This window comes from Oryx dammah, unplaced genomic scaffold (assembly GCF_014754425.2).
Source record: "Oryx dammah isolate SB20612 unplaced genomic scaffold, SCBI_Odam_1.1 HiC_scaffold_23, whole genome shotgun sequence".
NCBI lineage: Eukaryota > Metazoa > Chordata > Mammalia > Artiodactyla > Bovidae > Oryx > Oryx dammah.
In genome coordinates this window covers 116938261-116945572 of record NW_024070207.1, presented here as the reverse complement: position 1 = coordinate 116945572, position 7312 = coordinate 116938261, and the positions used below count along the sequence as shown (strand labels likewise).

Sequence of the window (7312 nt, the reverse complement as noted above, 5' to 3'; positions counted from 1 at the left end):
TCTATAGCCTTCTCTTCTTTACCAGAGCTTTTCTTTGTCTTTTGCATTGGGTTTTATTAGCAGAGGGTGGAGGAGACAGTATTGGTTTTCTGCCACATCCCCTGGGTGTCCACCTCTACACCAAAGGCTCTTTACTACAAACACCTGCAAGGCTTGGCCAACAGGATGTCCTCAGGGGGAACTCAAATGCCAGAGCACTAATCCCTCCATGGCTGCCCTCATCTAATGATGGGTGGGAGTTGGCAGATTAAAAAACACAGCTGCCTCAGCCCTGTACTGGAGCCATGGTGAATTCTGCTAACTCTAGGGTACAAGGCAACCTCTGGAAGTTCCCCAGCAGGACTGTGCTCCAGTGACCCCCAGTGTTTGATAATCTTCCCTTTCTTGGCTGCTGTACCTTCCTATCTCACTTCCTCTACTACTGTTTCCTGGAATCACCACACAAAGAAATAGTTTGTACTCACATTCCTCTCTTCAGTCCCACTTCTAGGGTGAGCCACACCAAGACAGTAAATAGAAAGATTTTTCCTCATCCTTTATCCTGCAGCAAAGGTGTCACTTTATTCTCCCATTTCACAGAACCAGTTAGGCAAATCCCCTGCTCTGACCAGAGGGTAGCACATTGCAGTGGGAAAGCCATGAACTTGGGTGAGATTCAATCTGGAGTTCAAATCCAGCCTTTGCCATTGACTGGCTGGCTGACTTGTGTGACCTTGCTCAAGGTCTTTTGCCTCAGTGAATCTTCATTTCCCCGCTTATTAAAGAGGGCTAGTAACACTTCCCTCCAGAATTGGGGAGAGAATCAACTACGTGATGTATGTCCACAGCTCAGTACAATGCTTAGCAGGTAGGAGCAAACGAATAAATGGCAGTTCTTTGACTTCCAAAAGGCTGCTCCACAGTCACTACCAAGAGAATGTGATGTTCTTGTCCTTGTAGCTTTTGTCACGGGAGGATAAAGCGAAAAGATAATCAGAGCAAGAATCTATCAAGATTTCAAGCTTCCTGTGATTACAAAACAGTAGCAAAGACAACCATGAGGAAAACCTTATCTGGCTAACAATTTTTCCAGTCCACCTTTTAATTAGTTTTTGAGAAATTTCTGACCTCATAGACTAAGCTGCATTGTATTAATATTCTAGTCTTCTGGGTCTGTGACAAACAAGAAGAAATTCATGACCATAAAACCCTCAAATAAAACAAAACAGGGAGAAGCTTATAAAACTAAATATGGAACTCAGCTCTAACAGCTGAATGGAGAAAGGAATTAGAATAATTTAAAAGTCACAAGTGGATGGTAAAGTGTAAAGAAATGGAAACTTACAGACTATTTAAAACCTGGAAATGCTGACTGTTCAGAAACAACACAGATGGATCAAGAGTGGTGAACAGCCAGAGAGGATTATAGACGGATCTGCATGGTCTTAGCAGCTCCCTGTGCCACCTATTTCTGAGGACAGTTGGACAACTAGATACGGAACCAGGTTAATGCTGGCGGCAGATCCAATGATGGCCACTGGCCTAATGGTAGGTCCTTCCTTTGAGTTTGCAATGATGAACTATGCCCCATGTCTGATGACTCTTACTGATTTGGGCACCCTAATGCCCCATTGTGTGGTGGTAGTGGGCTTCCCTGGTGGCTCAGATGGTAAAGAATCTGCCTGCAGTCCAGGAGACTGAATTCTATCCCTGGGTTGGGAAGATCCCCTGGAGAAGAGAATGGCTACCCCTTGTATGGTGGTACCCATAAGAGGTCAATGAAAATGCTTGAAATGATGAGTCCATGAGTAGTCTCAGTAGATACACCTCTGGAGAGTGGATTCAATGTCACTGAATCCAGGGTTGCCATGCCTCAGAGGAAAACAAGATTTTCACATTGCCAACAGGGGAAGCTTGGTCAAATGTGGTTGTGAAGTAGCATCCTTGAATTCTATAGGCCTCCAGGGTTGAGGCACATGGATGGGCAGTGGAGTAGGGATGAAGAAAGCCCATGCCATCATTGCCTGTGTCTTATGTGTCCTGATCACTGCAAAGATGACCAGAGAGCTGGATGGCCTTTGGAGTCAGGGTGACTCCAACATGACCAGAAGGGCTTGTCAGATAAACTCAGTGATGGCTTACATCAGAGATTATAATGGCCTGGTCACTTGAGTAGGGAGGCATATTCCCTGCCACCTGGTCCTGAACCCCTGTACTCCCTTGTCATATTTTGTTGATCTCGAAACCACCTTTCCGAGTGAGAGAGCCACACCACTAGCAGGGACCACTAGGCTCAGGGTGACCGGGGTTTGCTGGCAGCTGTGCTGATGTCCTCTTCCAGTTCATCCATGATGGTAGCAAAGGCTTTAAAGATGGCATTCGTGGGTCCAGCCAGAGTGGTAATTCTCTCAGCACAATTCCCTTTGGAGATGTTGATATATACATTACTCTTCCCACACATCTTCTTAACTGATTCTCTGTTCATTCTGAGATACTGCCAACATCCTTTCCATGCATAAGGAGCTGTCTGGTGAAAGTGACATTCAGTCCACTTGCAGTCATACCCTCTATCCACCTGAAGGGCCCCTGTTGCCTTCTTGATAATCCCTATCACTCCTCCTCTGGCATTCTGCCCTCCCCATTCCCACCCTTTTCTTCTCCAATCTGCAGTTTTTGGCTTTGACTACTACCAGTAGTAGTCTATTTCAAGTCCAGCTCCTTGGAATACCACTGGACCCAGAGACAGGTATTATTACAGCTACCACACTAAGAACTAAGCATAAAAGGAAAACAACTGATAGATGTGATTATGTTTAAATGAAGAACTTTTGTTCAACAGTAGACCCCATTAAGAAAGAGAAAAAACAAGCCAAAGAGCAAGAGAATACCTTTGCAGCTCCTGTACCCAATAAAAGATTTTTACCTAGAATAGATAAAGAACTCCTATCCATTAAGAGAGAAGTAGAAACCCCATCAAGAAATGAGCAAAAAGCTTGAACATGAGCAGCACAAAAGAAGATATACAAATGACCAGTAAACATAATGAAATGTGCTCAACCTCCTTACTAAACAGAGAAATGCAAATTCAAAGCTCCCCGTCCATTGAGTAGACGGCAGAAATGAAAACATCTGCTAGAGAGCAGCTGGAACTCTTGTACCCTGGTGGTAGGCATGTCTGTGGGTACCCTTTCCCTCGATTTGGCAAAGACTTTGACTTTATCCGTTAAAGTTGAAGATACTTACACCACCTTCCCCTCCAATATGTAGCATATAATTCCATTTATATAGCGTTCAAAAACACACAAAACAAGTCTCCAGTTTAGGTATATATACTAGGTGGCAAAACAGTGAACACGGCAAGGAAGCTATTACCATAAAGTCAGGGCCATGGTTCTCTCGCAAGAGAAAGGAGGAAACCCTGATGGATTAGGAGTGCGCAGGGGTCTAGTGGAGGTGTTGGCAGTGATCTGCTTGTTGATCAGGGTGGTAGCTGGAGGAGTGTTTGGTCTACAGTAATTCATTGTGCTGCGTGTTTGTGCTTCATGTACTTTTCCATATGTATGCCATAAAGCATTCTCTGAAAAGCATTTGTTAATGAGGATTTAGTATATGTTACTCACAAAAAGAGTTCCATGGTCATATACATCTCAGCACTGGAATAAATGAAAACAATCAGGATTTTAGTATACCAAGGTACATTGTGAAATTCCAAGAGGAATCAGGAGTATCTAATAATTTATATGACCACAGAACCCTTTTCCTTAGGGAGATTTTACAGAGCGTATACTTAGGAAAAGTAGATGGAAAAAAGTCATAGAACAAGTTTCAGTTTCACGAGTCAGTTGATCTGATCCAACCAAGGGCTTCAGGAGCTTTGTGCAAAGCGTGAAACGCAAAATACAAACAAATGAAGTTTTAGGTGGTGCTGAACTGGAGGCTCTTAGTGTTCCTAAAATCCTCATAATTTCAAGTGTCTACTCAACTGATCCCAAACACTGAACAGTGAAGGGTCAGCCCATGCCTCTCTGTGACAGGGTATATTCTAGTTTTCCTAATCACCGTGATGGACCTGTGTATCTGTGGATGGATGGACCACCTGGTGTTTGCTCACTTTTGGTTGTTCTAGGTTCATGTCCTTCATAGCTGTTTATAAGCAAAATAATTCAGATGGAGTCCCAGTGCTGGTGCAACAACTCTGCTCTAACTGGGCCACTGAGTCAGTTAGCTTTCACTGTATAACAGATCTTCCCACAGCCTAGTGGCTTAAAAATAGCCACCACAATTTTGTAATCTGGAAATTTGGACTGGGCTCAAATGGATGAACTTTCTGCTCGTCTCAACTAAGTGTCACTCCTATGTGTCTACAGGTGGCCACTGAGTCAGCTAGGATGCTGGCTGGCTGTTAGCTGAGGCAGCCATTAAAGTTCCAGCTATGGATTTCTCTTATCTTTCATCAGACAACCCCAGATGGGTTTATTCATGTTGCAGCTATAACAAGAGTCCTAAGAATAGCAAGAGAGGGAGAGCTCCAGTGTGCACGTGCTTTTCAAATCTTTGCTTGCATCACGTTTGTGTTTATGCTGTGGATCAGACAATCACACAGCTAAGTCTAGAGTCTAAGTAGAAGGAGACTCCCCAAGGGTATGGATACAGAGAGACTTGAACAAATTGGGAGCCATTGCTGCATCAGTCTGCCAAAGGTGCTTTGGGCATCAGAGCCATTCATTATCAAAACTATCTCTAAAACTGCACTGATTTATGGTACTTCTGATACCAGTCAAATTCACTGCTGAGATGTATTTTTACACCAATACAGTATACTAACACATATATATGGAATTTAGAAAGATGGCAATGATGACCCTGTATACAGGACAGCAAAAAAGACACAGGTGTGTATAGCGGACTTTTGGACTCAGTGGGAGAGGGAGAGGGTGTGATGATTTGGGAGAATGGCATTGAAACATGTATAATATCATGTAAGAATCGAATTGCCAGTCTATGTCTGATGCAGGATATGGCACGTTTGGGGCTGGTACGTGGGGATGACCCAGAGAGATGTTGTGGGGAGGGGGGTGGGAGGGGGGTTCATGTTAGGGAACGCATGTACACCCGTGGTGGATTCATGTCAATGTATGGCAAAACCAATACAGAATTGTAAAGTAAAATAAAAAATAAACAAATAAATAAATAAATAAATAAAAGCAACCATGTTCATCAGCCTTTCAAAGACATGATCCAAGTAAGAAAGGTTGATTAAGATAGAGATTAATTACCTTTTCAAAGATATGATGAAATGTAAACAGTTTCCCCTAAGTATACAAGATGGTTGTTCAAGGAGAAATTAAATTACAACCCAAGAACAGGTGGATTCTCACATATACAGCTTATCATTAGATTGCATTTGGTATAAAAACGATGACGTTTCCTTTCGTTTCACTGGTTTGTGTTTAACAAAATCTATTCCTTGGCTTTTTTCAACATGACTCTGTTGCAGACTTCAAATTATAATCTAAGGCTGCACATATTAACCCTGTCTGTTGAAAGAAAAGAAGCAGGGTTATGTGGGGCAGTAACGAACAGGCAGGATAGGTCCAGGCCAGCTTTCTATTGTCCTCAAGTGTTGACAGTGGATGACTGTGGCCATGCTGAGTTGGGAAAGGATAACATCTCTAAGTCACAACAGTACTGGGGGCAGAGGGAGGGTAATTTCTCTTGGGAAATGACAAGGTTCATCAGGTGACTCCAGATGGAATTACCAGTCTTGATTACCTTTGACCACCTGAGGCGGCCATCTTGTACTCACTTTATGCTGTTGAGACCACAAGAAAGGTTTGTCACCAAAAACTGTAAACTCCCAGTTTCTGTCTTTCATGGCATAGATCTATGTCTTTGCTTCAGATGACATTGAAGTCTATAGATAATTTTGAAAGTGATGATCTTTTATTAAGTTGAGATGTTGATGATGATGATTGAGAGAAGCAGCTCTGGCTGAATTCTTGACAAGAATTATATCATTTCATCTTTATGATGCCCTCCTATCTCTGTTTGACACCAGGAGATTAACTGACTTGCCCAAGGACCCACAAGTTGTAAATGGTGGTGACAGGATTTGAACCCTAGGTCTACTCTGACCCTAAAGTTCTGCTTTTAACTAGTCAGCCACATCACCCTCTTTTGAGCATTTGCTAGGTAATATGCCTGAGCCTCCTCCTCCTCCTCATCTATACTTTTGTTGAACATTTGCTCTTTGTAGTGTATACAGAGCTGTGCTGGTAATGGGGTATAAAAATGCCTCTTGCACAATAGAATGGGATGAACAACCTTGGGAAAAACAAGCTTATAAATAACTTCCTATAGTTGGTGGTCTTGATGGAGAGGTAAAACAGAAATTATAAGAACCTTGTCAGGTGACTGCTGCTAAGTCACGTCAGTCGTGTCCCACTCTGTGCGACCCCATGGACTGCAGCCCACCAGGCTCCCCCATCCATGGGATTCTCCAGGCAAGAACACTGGAGTGGGTTGCCATTGCCTTCTCCAATGCAGGAAAGTGAAAAGTGAAAGTGAAGTTGCTCAGTCGTGTCCGACTCTGTGCGACCCCATGGACTGCAGCCCACCAGGCTCCTCCGTCCATGGGATTTTCCAGGCAAGAGCACTGGAGTAGGGTGCCATGGCCTTCTCCTGTCACGTGACAGACCTGCTTTTAGTTAGAGGTTTCATGTTGTCCATCTCCCTCAACAGATCCCTCTCAGAGAGTGACAGCAAGCAGCACAATGGAACCAGTTGACAGCTAGCACATCTTTACCACCACATCCACCCTGGTGCTTTAATGCGTGATGAAATTGCATGGAGTTAGGAAGCCTGCAAGAGACAAGGGAACATGCTGGATATCTCACAGCTGTAACTTTCAGACACCAAATAATTAAGAAATGATCTTTCATATTTATATATAGTTTTTTTTTCTGTCTTATGCCAGTTAAAGGCACAGACAGGAAACAGACTGCTTGAGATCAACCACAGATCTGCCATTTTACTAGCTGTATGACCTTGAACAGATTATTAGACCTCTCTGAGCCTCGGTTTCCTCAGCCAGAAGAAGGAAATGATAATAGTATTCTTTGCAGAAGAATGCAAAACACATGATGCCTTGGCATACAGCAAGTGCTGTTTAAATGTTAGCTATTAATACTGTTACTCTGTTAAACAGCTTAAATCAGGCATAGATTTTCATGTTTTATTTAAAAAATTTAAAAGGTCATTAAATTATTTTTATATTCTTGGTGGCAGCCAATTTATTATTTTATTTGGAAAGATTCATTTAGCATCCAGTGGT

General features: G+C 42.9%; 1 pseudogene; it reads right to left on the bottom strand.

Annotated features, from left to right (window-relative positions):
• Positions 1-1793: 1793 nt before the first annotated feature.
• On the bottom strand, positions 1794-2541 carry LOC120881711 (annotated as a pseudogene).
• Between the last annotated feature and the right edge of the window lie 4771 nt (positions 2542-7312).